Consider the following 12594-nt stretch of genomic DNA (forward strand, 5'->3'; position numbering starts at 1 on the left):
AGGGCTCTAGTTAAAGCTTCCCTGACGTGGGGTTCCCACTCTAGTTCATCTAACACATTCAAAATACAGTGTCTAGGGTCCAGCGGAATTGAGACCCCAAACACTGCGTTCAGCGTGTCCACCACCCCCCTCCAGTACACATGCAATCTGGGACATCTTCATAGCATATGTATTAAATCTCCATGATCTCTCTTACATCTAGTACAGGTTGGGGTGGAAAGAAGTCCCATATTATTTAGCCTATGGGGTGTATAATACGCTCTCAGAAGTGTATATAGTTGCGTTAGTCTTTGCGTTACATTCAGTGAACATATGGAAACTGACTGCAAGACCTCCTCCCATTGATCCTCATCTAAGGGTCCAACATCCAACTCCCATTTCCCTTTTACTGTCAAAGGATGCTTTAGAAGGTATTTGTGGAGCAAGGTGCTATAGCTCTGGGAAATGAATCCTTTAGAGGTCTCCGCCCCTTTGAGCAAATCGACCAGAGGGTTCGAGCTGGTATGCCAATCAGAGGTTTTTGACTGTGCTTCAAATGCGTGTCTAAGTTGCATATAATAAAAAAGCATGGAGGACGGAAGACTATATAGGTCCCTTAAATTGTCAAATGAACGTAATTTGCAATCACTTATGATTTGCTTTAGGTAGAGAATGCCAAACCTCTTCCACCTTTCCGCATGTTGCAGTTTAGCAAGTTCTGGGTAGGATTCATTTCCCCATATAGGACTATACTCGTTGATACCTGTCGCCTCCTGAATGTACTTAGTTTTGTTCCATATTTTTTGTATGAGGGCATAAGTGGGGAAACATTTCTGAGGCTTGCTAAAGGCCGTGGCCTCTAAAGCCGTGGGAACGGATTTACCCCCTATCGTATGTAGCATTATATATTCTGAAGCGCTAGGGACCCTGGTCGTAGACTCCCCCTCCATGGCCATGGTGCCTATTAAATGTTGAATTTGCGATGACAAGTAGTAAAGCCATGGATTTGGCAATGCAAGTCCACCTTCATCTTTAGGGCGTTGTAAGTTTTCTAGTTTTATTCTTGGTGGGCGGTTCTTCCAGATCAGTTCACGAAAAATGGCATTAATTATTCTGAATATCTTAAGTGGGATGACTACCGGTGAATTATGTAGTATGTATAGCAGTTGAGGCATTAGAATCATTTTAATTAGATTCACTTTGCCTGCAACCGACATACTCAGAGCATTCCAGGTTTTAACTCGTAGACGAAATCGAGCCAGTAGTAGGGAAATATTCAACTGACTATATTCCCTAATCTTAGGAGAAACCTGTATCCCCAAGTATCTGAAGGAAGCGGACACAGGGATTCCCCCAACTTTCTCTTCATTTAATAATCTTGCATCATCTATTGGCATTAGGGCTGACTTGGTCCAGTTTATTTTAAGGCCCGAAAAATCCCCAAAGCGAACCACTGTATCCATTGTGTTTTTTAGGGAGTGGTCAGTATCACCCAAAAGAATCATAGTATCATCTGCATAGAGCATCACCTTCTCCTGTCTGTCACCATAGCAGAAGCCGGTGATATCTCCGCAGTCTCTGATCCGTATTGCCAACGGCTCTATGGCTAGAGCAAACAGCAGGGGGGACAAAGGGCACCCCTGCCGTGTACCCCGCCCCAGAGCAAAGGGCAGTGACATTCTACCTGCCTCTCTAATTATCGCCTGAGGGCAATGATATAATAAACGCACCCAAGAAATATATATCTCTCCAAAACCAAATCTCCTCATTACCTCCCATAGGTATGGCCATTCCACACTGTCAAAGGCTTTCATTGCGTCCAGAGACAGCAGTGCCCTCTTACCTTTATTATCCGGTGGGGACTGCATGTTAAGATATAATCTCCTAAGGTTTATTGCTGTTGATTTGTTGGGCATAAATCCCGCCTGATCAGAGTGTATAATTGAGGCAACAGCCTTATTCAACCTGATAGCCAAAACCTTTGCCAATATTTTGATGTCTGACTGCAATAAGGATATCGGTCTATATGAGGCCGGGTCTACGGGGTCCCTGCCTGGTTGGATAGTTATATTTTAATTTGGATCTGTTATCCACAATTCAAAAGAATCACCACCAGCTAAAGCCAAGATTGCATATACAGTGGTGACGGAAAGTATTCCGACCCCCATACATTTTTCACTCATTGTTATATTGCAGCCATTTGCTGAAATCATTTAAGTTCATTTTTTTCTTCATTAATGTACACACAGCACCCCATATTGACAGAAAAACACAGAAATGTTGACATTTTTGCAGATTTATTAAAAAATAAAAACTGAAATATCACATGGTCCTAAGTGTTCAGACCCTTTGCTCAGTATTTAGTAGAAGCACCCTTTTGATCTAATACAGCCATGAGTCTTTTTGGGAAAGATGCAACAAGTTTTTCACACCTGGATTTGGGTATCTTCTGCCATTCCTCCTTGCAGATCCTCTCCAGTTCTGTCAGGTTGGATGGTAAATGTTGGTGGGCAGCCATTTTTAGGTCTCTCCAGAGATGCTCAATTGGGTTTAAGTCAGGGCTCTGGCTGGGCCATTCAAGAACTGTCACGGAGTTGTTGTGAAGATACTCCTTTGTTATTTTAGCTGTATGCTTAGGGTCATTGTCTTGTTGGAAGGTAAACCTTTGGCCCAGTCTGAGGTCCTGAGCACTCTGGAGAAGGTTTTCGTCCAGGATATCCCTGTACTTGGCTGCATTCATCTTTCCCTCGATTGCAACCAGTCGTCCTGTCCTTGCAGCTGAAAAACACCCCCACAGCATGATGCTGCCACCACCATGCTTCACTGTTGGGACTGTATTGGACAGGTGATGAGCAGTGCCTGGTTTTCTCCACACATACCGCTTAGAATTAAGGCCAAAAAGTTCTATCTTGGTCTTATCAGAATCAGAGAATCTTATTTCTCACCATCTTGGAGTCCTTCAGGTGTTTTTTTAGCAAACTCAATGCGGGCTTTCATGTGTCTTGCACTGAGGAGAGGCTTCCGTCGGGCCACTCTGTCATAAAGCCCCGACTGGTGGAGGGCTGCAGGGATGGTTGACTTTCTACAACTTTCTCCCATTTCCCGACTGCATCTCTGGAGCTCAGCCACAGTGATCTTTGGGTTCTTCTTTACCTCTCTCACCAAGGCTCTTCTCCCCCGATAGCTCAGTTTAGCCGGACGGCCAGCTCTAGGAAGGGTTCTGGTCGTCCCAAACGTCTTAGATTTAAGGATTATGGAGGCCACTGTACTCTTAGGAACCTTAAGTGCAGCAGAAATATTTTTTGTAACCTTGGCCAGATCTGTGCCTTGCCACAATTCTGTCTCTGAGCTCTTCAGGCAGTTCCTTTGACCTCATGATTCTCATTTGCTCTGACATGCACTGTAAGCTGTAAGGTCTTATATAGACAGGTGTGTGGCTTTCCTAATCAAGTCCAATCAGTATAATCAAACACAGCTGGACTCAAATGAAGGTGTAGAACCATCTCAAGGATGATCAGAAGAAATAGACAACATCTGAGTTAAATATATGAGTGTCACAGCAAAGGGTCTGAATACTTAGCACCATGTAATATTTCAGTTTTTCTTTTTTAACCACTTCCCGACCGGCACACGCCGATGTACGTCGGCAGAATGGCACGGCTGGGCAAATGGGCGTACCTATAAGTCCCATTGAATTCCCTGCCGTGCCATTGCGTGCGCCGGCCGGGAACTTCGTGAGTCGGGTTGCGGGTCCCGTGGACTCGATCGCCGCGGGGATACCAGCGATCGCCTCACGGAGAGGACGAACGGGGAGATGCTGATGTAAACAAGCATCTCCCCGTTCTGCCTAGTGACAGTGTCACTGATTTCTGCTCCCTGTCATTGGGAGCAGAGATCAGTGACATGTCACAGCTAGCCCATCCCCCCTACAGTTAGAAAACACTCCCTAGTACTGACTTAACCCCTCCCCACCCCCTAGTAGTTAACCCCTTCACTGTCAGTGTCATTTACACAGGAATCAGTGCATTTTTATAGCACTGATTGCTGTATAAATGACAATGGTCCCAAATATGTGTCAAAAATGTCCGATGTGTCCACCATAATGTCGCAGTCACAATAAAAATCGCTGATCGCCGCCATTACTAGTAAAAAAAAAAATGATTAGTAAAAACTATCCCCTATTTTGTAAACGCTATAACTTTTGCGCAAACCAATCAATAAGCGCTTATTGCGATTTTTTTTTACCAAAAATATGTAGAAATATACGTATCGGCCTAAACTGAGGAAAAAAATGTTTTTTTAATTATTTTTTGGGGATATTTATTATAGCAAAAAGTAAAAAATAATGCGTTTTTTTCAAAATTGTCGCTATTTTTTTGTTTATAGCGCAAAAAATAAAAACCGCAGAAGTGATCAAATACCACCAAAAGAAAGCTCTATTTGTGGGAAAAAAAGGACGTCAATTTTGTTTGGGAGCCACATCGCACGACCGCGCAATTGTCAGTTAAAGCGACGCAAAGCCGAATCGCAAAAAGTGCTCTGGTTAGGAAGGGGGTAAATTCTTCCGGGGCTGAAGTGGTTAATAAATCTGCAAAAATGTCAACAATTCTGTGTTTTTCTGTCAATATGGGGTGCTGTGTGTACATTAATGAGGAAAAAAAATGAACTTAAATGATTTTAGCAAATGGCTGCAATATAACAAAGAGTGAAAAATTTAAGGGGGTCTGAATACTTTCCGTCCCCACTGTAAATCATATGCAGTATAAATCCTCGGTGCAAATTAATTTCTTTGCGGTACTTTGTGCCCCACCCCATGTAGCCTTCATGTAAACTGCAGTTATTTTTTGATTGCAAATTATGGAGAATCCATCAGAGTAACTAGATACTATTGTTTTTCTTTGTAGTCCATGGCTGCTCAACAGAACAGGGTATCCCAACATGTGAATTATCTAAACTGAAACATCAGTTTGAGGTTACAAAAAAAAAAATCCTTTATTGGGCCTCAACAGCCATTAAATACCTGGTATCCCTCATCCCAGTTGACTTGAAAGACACATTCCCCTGAAACATTACACTGCTCATTTGTAACGATAACTTACTGCTAACAAGATGACACATGGAAGTATTTTGCCTTGAATGCTGTAACATTATTAAGATGGCATTTCTCCCTAAATGTGTATACATTCTACAGAAAGTAGTTGACATCACATTACAGTACAGCAAATAAACTTTGGTGCAGACAACTTGGATAACAACCAAACTCTTCTGACTTCCCCTTAACAGGTTATCCTGGTGTGCACACCACATTCTCCTTGCCTTAAAACAGCATCCCACTATTGGATTATCCCTTGATACATGTTCTACAGCCCTTACAAAACATGCTATTTCTTCAAACGAATTCCCCCCTATACTCGATTTTGGTCAATCCAAGGTTCATCCTTGGTTCCCTTACCAGCCTGTTATGTCCCATCTTCTCAAAAAGAATAATCAGAGCCCCATATTTCACACTTGCAGGCTGTTGGCTTACTATAAATGAATTAACAAAATGAGATGGCCATTACAATCTTGACCTCTGGAAAGCACTCCTGCTCAGACTCCTGTCTGCTCGCTCCCACCCGACATTTCATTAGACCAATTACCCCTTTTGTACAGCTATGCACTGGTACAGGTCCATTAAGACACTCCTTATCCATACTCTAAACTCAACTGATACTACCAACACAAGACTAAAAAGCCTCATATTTGACACATTGGGAATGGTACACAGAAGTCTCCTTTACACTGAAACAGTGTTGAAGGATTATACATTTCTCATTAAAATTCTCAATTTGCAATCTTCAAACTTCCAAGAGACTAATTTTAAAATTCTAGTTAGATGGCAAAGGACTCTATTAATCTTACATAACTTTTACACTAACATTACCCCAACACTAGAACATTTCTGGAAGTGAGTCTGAAGTATAGTTACACTTAAAACATTTACAGACTACTTGATCCAAGTGGACCCAAACTTCTTCCTCCTACATAGCTCTCAAATCCCCTTCAAATGTTATCTCTTTCTAAGCACTTACTGAATGGCAAAGGCTTGCATTCCCACAAAATGGAAAGACTCTTCCCAACACGATGACACCTATGTGGCTTTATAAGGTTGAGGAGACCAGAATGATGGATGACCTAATTCTTTCCCCCCAAACAAGAAAGAAATATTTGTTCAAATGTGGTTTTACTGGAATGACTTTACCTTCCTGGAAGAAGGTAAAGTCTTATTGCTCAGCATTACTTAAAAATAGCACTCTCTTCTCCATTCCATGAACCAGTTGACACCTGTTCCCCCACCTACAGTCCTTCCTGTCCCTACCATTTCTCCTTCCCCCCTCACCATTCTCTCCATTTCCCATTCTACTGTTGACAGTCCCCCCCATGGCTTAGAAGTGTAACCTACCAAAACCCTATGCTTCTGGTCCTCACATAAACCTTCCACTCATACACAACTCTTCCCCAAATTAAAAATATGCATGCCAGGGACCTTAAACTCTGCAGGCTATTCCTACAAGACCGAACTGCTCCTCAAAACGGTAACTTCATTTTTAAGTGCTCTTACACATTGATATGTCTAACGTTTTTTTGCATTCATTTTGTTATCTGTAGCATGCATTCTCCATGTTCTCACAATGTTTACAGGGAACAAAAAGGTGTGTACCCAGAATTCTTTCATTGTTACTGTCACGCTTACCCCTAATGCAGGTGGTCAGACACTATAGGTAGCTTCTGTGTTCTTCACCTATAGCAGCCCCATTTCCCATAAGGCAAGCAGGCCTACCAGTACTCGGTTCCCCCAAGGACTTATACACAATGCTATAGTGTAGGGCTACCACGCCAGTGCATGTGTGAACTGAGCAAATCATGTGGTTGGCAGACAGGTAGAGTGATTCAATGAGAGTCCAGGGACAAAGCAGGCAAGATTCAGAATAGTCGGGGTCAGTCCATAGTCAAAAAGCAGGCAGAGTTCAGAGAATAGTCGATATCCGATCCGAGGTTGTCAACGAGAGAATCCAATCTAGCAGAGCAGGTCAGGAAAACAGGGAGCCTGAAACACGTATTACACACGCTATCACAAGCATGAGACTTAAGGTTTGGCTGGCTTAAAGGGGTTGTAAAGGCAGATGATTTTTTTATTTTAATGCATTCTATGCATTAAGATAAAAAGCCTTCTGTGTGCAGCAGCCCCCCTAATACTTACCCGAGTCCCATCTCTATCCAGCAATGTCCACGAGTCCCTCAGCCATCAGACTCTCAGACTCTCCCTCCTGATTGGCTGAGACACAGCAGCGGCGCCATTGGCTCCCGCTGCTGTCACTCAAAGTCAGTTAGCCAATCAGGAGAGAGAGGGGGCAGGTCTGAAACACAGCTCAGTGGCTGCTTGCTGTGGGGGCATTCGACAGGAGGGAGGGGCCAGGAGCACAGAAGAGAGAACCGAGAAGAGGAGGATCCAGGCTAGGATCCAATCTGCCCTGTGCAAATCCACTGCTCACAGCAGGTAAGTATAATATGATTGTTTTTTTTTTTTAAAAAAAGAGAATTTACAATCGCTTTAAATCAGGTTTGGCCCCCACCCAGAGACTAGACACATTAATCACCTTTCAGGTGGACAGATAGACATGGATGCATCATAGCCAAAACCAGAATGCTGGAATGAGACCAGCAGCAATCAAAGAACAGGAGCGTTACACGTTCCTGACAGTTACGTTCTGCATTTTGTTCTGTACTCTGAAATGTATATAAATAAAGAATTTGTAAAAAAAAAAAAAAAAAACATGTTAGAATAAACATCATTTCTGGGATATAAAAAGCTTTCCCCTCATGTTATGATAACTTATAGCCAATGCCTCGAAGCAGTTGCTGTCAGCTGCTTTTAGTATGGGTGGCTATGACTCATAGAGTATCCCAAAACAAGAGATGCTTGCTTTGCATTTGTCCTCTACCGTCTTTCTTTCTCATCTGATCATTGTCAGCCACATTCCGAGATATGTTCTTTTCAGCTTTGTTCATTAAATACACAAATAGAATTGTGAGAACAAGCTTCAAGGCAGCACAAAAAATATCATAACAAATGACTAATAGATCTTACTGTTATAAATCCTAGTATCAGTAATACTGACATTCAATGATTCCCTACCTAACTTAGCTATCAGTATGTTTTTTTTTCAATGACAAAGATTACTCCTTTGTTTAATTACAGTATGTATTTATTTATGGAGGTAGTCATCTGCATCCACAGAACTTTTTCCACGAGGGGGGGGGGGGGGGGCATCATTTTAAGGCCACCCATGCTCCACCCATTTTCGACAATCTCATGAAAATCTTTCCACTGGAAAGATATATGTGTGTTATTTAAGAGATAATTCATCTTCACTTTGTATTGGAAGTTACTCAGGCGGCTGCGTACCATGCCCATATAGCCTAGAGAATGTACATCTTTTTACATTTACATCTGTTGTGGCCGTATTTTGATCTTCCTACTGTCACTGTATAGCTGTTTTCCTCAAGATCAAAATACGGCCACAACAGATGTATTGCAATGTAAAAAGATATACAATCTCTAGGCTACATGGGCATGGTATGCAGTAATCTTGCGGATGCCCATGCTTTCAATCCAATACAAAGTGATAAGTGAAGATGAATTATCTCTTAAACTGTACACACACATATCTTTCCAGTAAATTGCAATTATAGCTCAGCTCAGCTGTCCTACTTTCCAAGCAAAACAATATATTATTATATATAAAAATGCTCCTCCTGAGTATTGCTGTTACCTGTGGTTCTTCATTGTGTATGCCTCAGTATTTCCTGTCTGATGATGATCCCCCTGGCCCAGGGCAGCACTGGCAGGCGACAGCGTATCACTAACTCTGATTTGGCCACTTGGGTGGGCGGGGCCGGTGCTGCGCCGGCCGGATCTACACAACACAAGCAGGCTGGCAGCCAATGACTGGTGCGGACATAGGCATGCGCAGCGTATTGCAATAGGGTGTGCACCCCAAAGCTCAAACACACACGCATATATATATATATATATATATATATATATATATATATATATATATATATATATATACACTAAATTACCAGAAGTATTGGGACGCCTGCCTTTACACGCACGTCCACCCTTTGCAGCTATAACAGCTTCAACTCCTCTGGGAAGGCTGTCCACAAGGTTTAGGAGCGTGTCTATGGGAATGTTTGACCATTCTTCCAGAAGCGCATTTGTGAGGTCAGGCACTGATGTTGGATGAGAAGGCCTGGCTTGTAGTCTCCACTCTAATCTGAAGGCCAGTCAAGATCCTCCACCTCAAACTCACTCATCCATGTCTTTATGGACCTTGCTTTGTGCACTGGTCCAAATCATTTGGTGGAGGGGGATTATGATGTGGGGTTGTTTTTCAGGGGTTGGGTTTGGCCCCTTAGTTCCAGTGACGGGAACTCTTATGCCCTGTACACACGGTCGGATTTTCCGATGGAAAAAGTGCGATCGGATTGTGTTGTCGGAAATTCCAATCGTGTGTGGGCTCCATTGGTCTTTTTCCGTCGGAATTTCCGACACACAAAGTTTGAGAGCAGGATATAAAATTTTCCAACAACAAAATCCGATCGTTTAAATTCCGATCGTGTGTACACAAATCTGACGCACAAAGTGCCATGCATGCTCAGCATAAATTAAGAGACGATAGCTATTGGCTACTGCCCCTTTTATAGTCCCAACGTACATGTTTTACGTCAGCGCGTTTAGATCGATCGGATTATCTGACAACTTTGTGCGACCGTGTGTATGCAAGACAAGTTTGGCCCAAAATCCGTCGGAAAAAATCCATGGATTCTGTTGTCGGAATGTCCGATCAATATCCGACCGTGTGTACAGGGCATTAAGGCGTCAGCATACCAAGACAATTTGGACAATTTCATGCTCCCAACTTTGTGGGAAGACTTTGGGGATGGTCTCTTCCTGTTCCAACATGACTGCTCACCAGTGCACAAACAAGGTCCATAAAGACATGGATGAGCGAGTTTGGGGTGGTAGAAAATTAACTTCAAGTGCACAAATTCACATTATATTAGTAACTAAAACATATAAAATTAAGTGTAACAATCTAAAAAAATAAAAATTCCAAAGTGCTATAATGGTGGGAACCTCCCAACTAAAAAGTTGTTGCACTTGAAGTTAGTTTGTATTGCAATTATCTGTAGAGGGGTTTCCACCATCCTTGCTAAGTTTAAAAAAAAAAAAAATATGTCTTATTCTCATTTTGATGTGCACTGACATGTGAAATCACATATCACTGGAATTATTGCACTTGAATTTAATCTGTATGGCAAATATCTATAGGAGGGGTTTCCACCATTCCTAAGTTTCATTTTTTATTTCTTTTTTCAGTTTGATGTGCATTATATATGATGTTACATATCACATAGACCGGTATTGTGGTAATATTGAAGTTTATTGAGATTTCCATACATTAGAGGGTTCCACCATTATTGTTAAGTTATTGATTAGTAAGTTAGCGCTACACTTTATTTTTTTGTGGTATTGGAACACATAACAGTGCTTAGCGGCAGGCCTTTTACTGACACTTTTTTATTTTACCTCCAGTAGTTTATTGTAAATAATAGTGTGGTAATTACCTATTATACTAAAGATCAGCACGTGGCTTTATTAAACAGACAGATTTCAGTTTTGCCCCACCAGGCCAGCCCCCCATGGACAATGTGCCTGGCTGCTGAGTTAATCTCCCCATCCCTGCACTCAGTGCACTGATAGGCAGCACTCATGGGCACTGATTGGCACTAATTGGCACTGATAGGTGACACTGATTGGCAGCACTCATGGGCACTGATAGGCAGCACTGATGGGGACTGATGGTCAGTACTGGTGGCCACTGATAGGCTGTACTGGTTGGCAGCACTGATTGACAGCACTGTTGGGCACTGATAGGCACTGATGGGCGGCACTGATGGGCACTGACAGGCAGCACTGATGGGCACTGATTGTCACTGATAGACGGCACTGATAGGCAACACTGATTGGCAGCACTGATGGGCACTGATAGATGGCACTGATAGGCAACACTGATTGGCAGCACTGATGGGCACTGACATGTGGCACTGATTGGCACTGGAAGGTGGCACTGATTGTCACGGATAGGTGGCATTGGTTGGCACTGACAGGTGGCACTGATGGGCACTGACAGGTGGCACGGGTGGGCACTGATTTGCACTGACAGGTGGCACCGATGGGTACTGATCGGCACTGACAGGTGGCACTGATGGGCACTTATTGGCACAGATAGGCAGCACTGATTGGCACTGACAGGTGGCACTGGTGGGCTTTTATAGGCGGCACCGATTGGCACTGATCTAGGAGAGGGGGAGTTTCACATTGAGCAGTCAGCGAGCCATGTAAGAGCCGCTCTGTGCGTGAAACTGTAATGTAATGTCACTTCTTGCAGAGACCAGCTGTCAAAACTCGGCGCTGATGTCAGGGATGGGTGTGACAGAACAGCTAGCCTATCAAACACAAGCCAATGGGATAGGAGCTGGGCGGGCCGCGCCGCGCCGTGTCTGTGGCTCCGCTCCCTTTCTATCATCTATCAAACACCAGCCAATGGAATAAGGTCTGGGCGGGCGGCTCCGTGTATGTGGCTCTGCCCCTTTCTTAAGCAGCCCAATCATTGGCTGGTGTTTGATAGCTGATAGAAGGGGGGCGGAGCCACATACACGGAGCGGCCTGCCCAGCCCATATCCCATTGGCTTGTGTTTGGTAGGCTAGCTGTTCGGTCCTGCCCACCCTGACTTTAGCGCTGAGTTTTGACAGCTGGTCTCTACAAGCACTAACATTACATTACAGTTTCAAGCACTGAGCGGCTCTTATATGCCTCCCAGACTGCTCAATGTGAAACTATCTCACAGGCAGCACACTATACAGTCTCTTGCAGGATTTTACAGCAGATCTCAGGACACACATTAGGGTGTGTCCAGGCACACCCGGCACACCCCGTGCGCATGCCCATGGGTGCGGATCAGCCAATGCAGGCATCGCATTGGATGATCGGGCCAGGGTGAGGGGGGATGTCAGATGATAGATGTCAGAGTCGCAGAGACACAGAGAGCAGGTGGACCCTGCTGGCTGCTGCAACACCTTGATGATTCCGGGGGGGGAGGGGGGCACTTGACCCCCCTTGCCCCCCCTTGCCCCCTCCTGCGGACGCTCATGTAGGTTGTGTTAAATTGTGTAATATCAGAAATCATTTGACCGATCCATCTGAGATGGATAAAGATTGTTGACAAGCATCAATCATGTTTTTCTAGTTTAGCTTCATATAATTTTGGACGTAGTGAACATGGACCTGATAGATAAGACCCAGAAAATGCTGCTGGGTACAGACAAACAAAATTCCTTAGGCTCCATGCACACTGGCGTAAAAAATGTTGCTTCTACAGGAGTTTTGTGTTCTGCCTGTAGAAGCAGCTCAATATTATCCTATGTGTCCATACACATTAGGACGATTACAGGCATATTTTGAGATCAACATTTAGAGGCAGGAAAAAAAACCCTTCTCATTC

General features: G+C 43.6%; 1 protein-coding gene across 6 annotated transcripts in view; it reads left to right on the forward strand.

Annotated features, from left to right (window-relative positions):
* Positions 1–12594, forward strand: part of SLC16A14 (solute carrier family 16 member 14) — a 73678-nt gene that overhangs the window by 43170 nt on the left and 17914 nt on the right. The gene's annotated exons all lie outside the window — the stretch shown is intronic.

Source organism: Aquarana catesbeiana, linkage group LG04 (assembly GCF_042186555.1).
Source record: "Aquarana catesbeiana isolate 2022-GZ linkage group LG04, ASM4218655v1, whole genome shotgun sequence".
NCBI lineage: Eukaryota > Metazoa > Chordata > Amphibia > Anura > Ranidae > Aquarana > Aquarana catesbeiana.